Source organism: Lactuca serriola, chromosome 4, assembly GCF_051521515.1.
Source record: "Lactuca serriola cultivar US96UC23 chromosome 4, Lser_US96UC23_V15, whole genome shotgun sequence".
NCBI lineage: Eukaryota > Viridiplantae > Streptophyta > Magnoliopsida > Asterales > Asteraceae > Lactuca > Lactuca serriola.
In genome coordinates this window covers 393,066,856-393,072,855 of record NC_136411.1, presented here as the reverse complement: position 1 = coordinate 393,072,855, position 6,000 = coordinate 393,066,856, and positions in this window count along the sequence as shown.

The window sequence follows — 6,000 nt, the reverse complement described above, 5'->3', positions numbered from 1 at the left end:
TGAAGTTGTGGACACAAGAGCAAGTGGTCCTCCAAAAGCAGCAGTGGTTGGTGGGTCAATCGAGGATTCATACGATTGAAGTTCTCCATACAAATTGTACAAAGATTCGGTATGAATAGCTGGATTTCCCTAAATAATGAGTTTAACCATTTTCCAGCTTCCGAAAAGATTGTTTAAAAACTTGAGATTTATCTCGTGTTGTGTCTTTTTGATACCCAAATTGTTCATTTTAACCATAATCAAATTGAACCTATCATGAGTATCATGGATAGTTTCTGATGAAAGCATTTTGAAATTATCGAATTCATTCAAAACAGATATTCTTTTGTTTCCGATAATTCTTTTATTTCCACAAAAACGATTTTTCAAATTTTCCTAAATTTGATTTGCGGTTAACATCATAATGTCATCCATTTGACTTAGAATACTCTGAGGTATTCCAGACACAAGTTCCTTTTTGGCTTGGAGTTCCAACTTTCTTATGATATCGGTTTGAGTGGCTTGATTTGTAGCAAGAGTAGCCATATTTTCTGGAGTAACATATATTCCTTCTACACACTTCCAGATATCTTCATTTATAGCGTTAAGATGAAGATTCATACAGCCAACCCACGAATTATACTCTTCAGGAATAAGTATGGGTGCCCGTGAACCAGATCCTAAGCTATTTGCAATGGACACAGAGTTCATGTTGGAGTAATTTGCCAAAGACATTTTTTTTTTGAATTTTTTTTAAAGGAGTTCGAACAAGTGATATTAAAATGAAAATTTTAAAGAAAAACTTATGGAAGGTTTATAAACGCTATAACCAAAAGTTTTTCGACAAAAATTTCAAGGTAAATCACACAAGCTGTGATACCAATTGTTGGATATTATTCCTTTTATATCAGCTCAGATACCGATTGTTGGAAATATAAAAATCTGATTACCACAACAAAAAGCTCGGTTACCAGTTACTATGTGACAGATATATGAGTTAAAGGCATAAGATATAGATATATATAACGAATAATAATTGCGGAATAAGTATAAATATGAAAGCTATAAATGACTGAAAGCAATAATAATATAAATGACTGTATTTAAATGACATAAAGCTATAAATAATATAAATGACTGTATTTAACTAACATCAAGCTATAAATAATATAAATGACTATATTTAAATGACATAAAGCTATAATAAAGTATATAAGTATATAAATATATATCAAGTAGGTTCGTCAATAAATTGACTGAACTGGACTTATGGAACGACTGGTCGATATTTGTTCTTTGAATGGACTGGTCGATATTGGGACTCTTGGAGCGACTGGTCGATATTTGTTCAATGATCAATCCGGTAAAAAGTTCATTTTCATGTAAATGGGTTGTTTACAAAACAGTGCAAAGTACACGAGTCATGTATTTGTATACGGGTATAGGGTGTTTGAGGAGATTTGATGAGGTTGGAGTGGGTATTTGGAGGGTGTTAGGAGGTGGAATAAGGTTTTAATTTTGGTGGTGTAAGGCAACAAAGATGGTGAAGTTGAAGGAGCTTTGGGTGGTGATGGATGTAGATTTTCGGAGTAAATCTCTCTGGATAGCCAATTCTCTCTCGCGTCTCTTTGGGGTTTCCCGTGGTCAAAATCGTCCACAAAAATTTCTATATGTAGGTAAGGTTCTGAAGAATTGATGGTGAAAATCTCTCTAGTAGTATTTTGGCTGTGTTGTGCTCGGTTTTTTGTTTTCTAACATGAAGATTCTGAACTCAAAAACAGAAATCTCTCTGGATAGCCAATTCTCTCTCGCGTCTCTTTGGGTTTTCCCGTGGTCAAAATCGTCCACGAAAATTTGTAGATGTAGGTAATGTCCTGAAGAATTGATGGTTAAAATCTCCCTAGTGTTTTTGTGCTTGTAACGAGCCCAGTTTTCTTCGTTTTTGACTTGAAGATTCTAATGTCGATAAACAGCAAGGTGGTGATGGTTGTAGTGATTTGAAAGGGTTTTTGGAGGAGGTTTAAGGAGGGTATTTGGAGGGTGTTTGGAGATTATTTTGAGGTTGGAAGGAGGTTAATATAAGAGAGGTTTTTGGTGGTAAATGGTGTGATGAACAAAGATAGTGAAGATGAAAAACCTTTAGTTTCAATGAAGAAGATGAAGATGGCTAATGGTGTTCTTCTTTTCATTGTTGATGATCTTGGTGTTCTTCACTTAGCTTCTTGTTTGATCTTGGTGTTCTTCATTTAGCTCCAGGGATTTGTATTTGTTCTTGAAGAAGATGAAGATTGGTGATGTTCTTGGGAGTGTTTGTAGTTTGTAGGAAGTGTTAGAATATTACAAATGAACACACACACACTCACACACAAACTCACGTATACATATATACATTGAAACAAATATCTTCAATTAGTGTACTTGAGTTTAAGTGATAGAGTATGGCTGGTCATGCAAGTTGATGTAGAGTAGGAGGCAAAAAACATGGGTCTTCATTTGGCTTTTCATTTCCTTGACTTTGTTGACCATTCCTTGTAGACTATTCAACTTGTTGACTTTTCCACACATAGCAAATATATATAATACATATATACATATATGACACACACACACACACACACACACACACACATATATATATATATATATATATATATATATGAAGTTGTTTAGTCACACATATGTGTTTTCATCATTCGCGTGTTTTCGTATTTTCCGTTTTGATCACGCATTCATGCAACCTAAAATAACTGATAATATTTGTTAGATAATACAAAAACAATTCGCCTTATTTCAGTGATGGTCACATACAGGGTCACATACAAAACATTTTTCAACAAAACCGATAAAACAATGTTGCATACCCATCGGGAGTGTGTAAGATCCTTAAACAAGGCGTAACAGGGTTTACGGACCTTGCAATGCAAAGCCGGACACTCGCGTTTGCCACACACGAACCCTCTCTCAATCGTTTTCACTCTATCTCTTTGTATGAGAAATCTCTCCAAGAATATGAAATCTCTCTCAAATCTCTCTAAGTATGTGAAATCTCTCCCAAAACTCTCTTTCTATGAGAAATCTCTCCAAGAATATGAAATCTCTCTCAAATCTCTCTAAGTATGTGAAATCTCTCCCAAAACTCTCTTTGTATGAGAAATCTCTCCAAGAATATGAAATCTCTCTCAAATCTCTCCAAGAATGTAAAATTTCTCCCAAAACTCTCTTTGTATGAGAAATCTCTCCAAGAATATGAAATCTCTCCCAAATCTCTCTCAAAAATTCCCGTAACTTTTTGAAGTCATTCGGGTCATTCCGACCCTTAACCGGATCAAAAAGGGCTTGAATCGGGGTAAAAACGAATAAAATAGGCTTAAGGACCCGAAAGTCCTCTTAGGACCCGAAAGTCCTCTTAGGGACCGAGACCAAGAAGACCCGAACCCGAAGGCTCCAGGAAGAACCGAACCCGAAGGTCCTCTCAGGGCCGAACCTCGCACAAGACCCGAACCCGAAGCCGCGGTCCATTTCGCCCATGATGCCTTCGGTCCATTTCGCTTCTGACTGCTTCGGACCGAGCCTACTCTTCTCGCTGTAACGCTTCGCTTCGCCTCGCGCCTAGCCTCAGGAGGACCGAGCCTCCGACCCAATCCGAGAGGCCTCGCTGGAAGATCAATTCTTTCCGGTTTTTGACTACGACTTCATTTTAGCTGCGTTTTTAATTGTTTTAACGCGAGATTTTCACCCAAAACTTTATTTTAACATATAAGGACCCTTAATTAATGATTTATCACATTTTTAAGGATAAAACATTATCCAAAAAGAGTGGGTGAAGTACAAGAGGTGGAGTGTTGACTTTCCTTTATTCTATGACACAAGCAACCACCCATACCCACTCATGTCACTATTCCCCATCAGCCCTTACCTAGTCACTTCATTGTACTTTTCCCACCTTTTTTCCAACCTCACAATTGGTCAAAGGCTAGAAAAGTCTCCTCTCTCCTCACACTTCATTCATTCTCTCATTTTTCCACCAATAATCACACTCCAAACTCTCTCATCTTTCTCTCTCAATTTCGAGAACTTCAAGGAATACTCCAAGGCTTTTCTCCTTCATTTAGTAAGTATCATCCTCTTTCTTATGATTATTACACATCCTCCTACTCAAAATCATAGGTTGCTTACACAAACATCATCACATTCTTGTTAGATCTTCGAATCTTCAAGTGATTCTTCAAGTGTTCTTCAGTTGGACACTTCTCTTCTTCAACACTCATCTACTGAAACTAATCAAGGTGAGTTCATACCCCTGCATTTCTATGTTTTCTTAAGTTTTTTTTTTTTTTTTTTTTGGGGGGGGGGGGGGGAATACAAGTTAAAACACCAAGAACATAACTAAATTTTTCTAACAGCTTTCATCAGAAAAAGTGGACTCCATTCACGGACTGTTTTGGACAACTTAAACATTTTTTTTGAAAAAATGTTTTAGGTGTAAGTAGTTCCAGTTCTTAGCTTTAAAATGACTACTTGCACATCTCCATACGATTTTTCTACAATTTATGGTGATTTTTACAAAACTGCCTATCATTTCAAACACCAATCCGGACAAGTCTGTGATTATGGACTTTTTAACCCAAGTTGGAGGTCATTAAAAATCATGATAAAAATTATGAGCAAACTAGACACATTTTGGGAACTCTCAGAATTTACGGATTTAGTTTTCGACTTCGTATGATTTTTTTATGACTTTTCTAAAACAGCGCAGGAAGGTTAAATTTGTTAACAGCATATAAATTTCATAACACTTTGTATTATGTTGAGCAAAGTGTATAACAATAAGTTCTAAATATTGAATGTGTTTCCTTGATAGTTTATCATCATAAACTGAAACTTAGTCATTCATAATAAGATTATTCATTCATTTAGAACACGTATATTAAGCTATGACAAGCATAGTTTATGGATTCATAACACAAATGCGTTTTCATAAAAGAGTTCTTATACATTATAAACGTTTTGGGATAAACTATAATAGGTATGGTTTATGTTTCCATTAACACAACAAACACATTTCAAAAGCTTTTATTCTCACAGAAAAAGGTTTTACACTCATGCACACCACACGTAAACTTGTTAACCTAAATTGTGAGACAATCTCTTCCGTACGTTCGAGTGCGGAATCTAAATTCCTGATAGTTATAATCAGAGTCTCCTGGAGGGAGAACGTGATAATTGTGTATAGATCTATATTGGGTTAGACACCCCACACCAGAGCTGCTTGCAACAGCTAGACCGGCAGGTCTGAGGTGACAAGTGTCATTTCAGTTTCGCGACGCCTGAGAAACGTCGTGGCAGGTTTATTCAGTCATTAGTATGATTATAGCAGCTCACATAGGGATTTGACAACAAAAAGTTTACAGGGATTTTCATGAATCAAAAGGGGGTTTTATGTCGATTTAAAATCACTTTTTATATCAATAATTACAGATATTATGGTATATTTTCAGTTTTGGTATTTCAGACCACACATCATTCATTTCGGGATTTTTCTCAAATCGGAAAGGGTTTTACGCCAATTTAAAACCACATTTATATCCTTAAGTATGACATTTACTTGTTCATTTTCGGACCTGGCATTTAGGACCACATAACTTTTATAAGGAAAATATTGGATTTTTCTTGGTAACATACATCTCTTTACAAAGATCGATTTTCAAACTCTTACTGTCAAAAGCTTATGAACTCACCAACCTTTGTGTTGAAACTTTTCAAAACTACTTGTATTCTCAGGAATTCAGTGAAAACAGGAAATCAACAACGTTTTGAGGATGGGACTATAAATCGTCAAACAGTTCATTTTGTATCATAATGTAATTGATTCGAATCATGTAAACATATACTTTGATGTAACTTTTTCAATTATATTTATGATGGTTGTATTTACTTTGAGCACTATTATACTTGTTGTTGTGATACTCTACATGAAGTCCTCCACCCCCGGACGTTTCCGCCATCCTTGGTTTGGGGGTG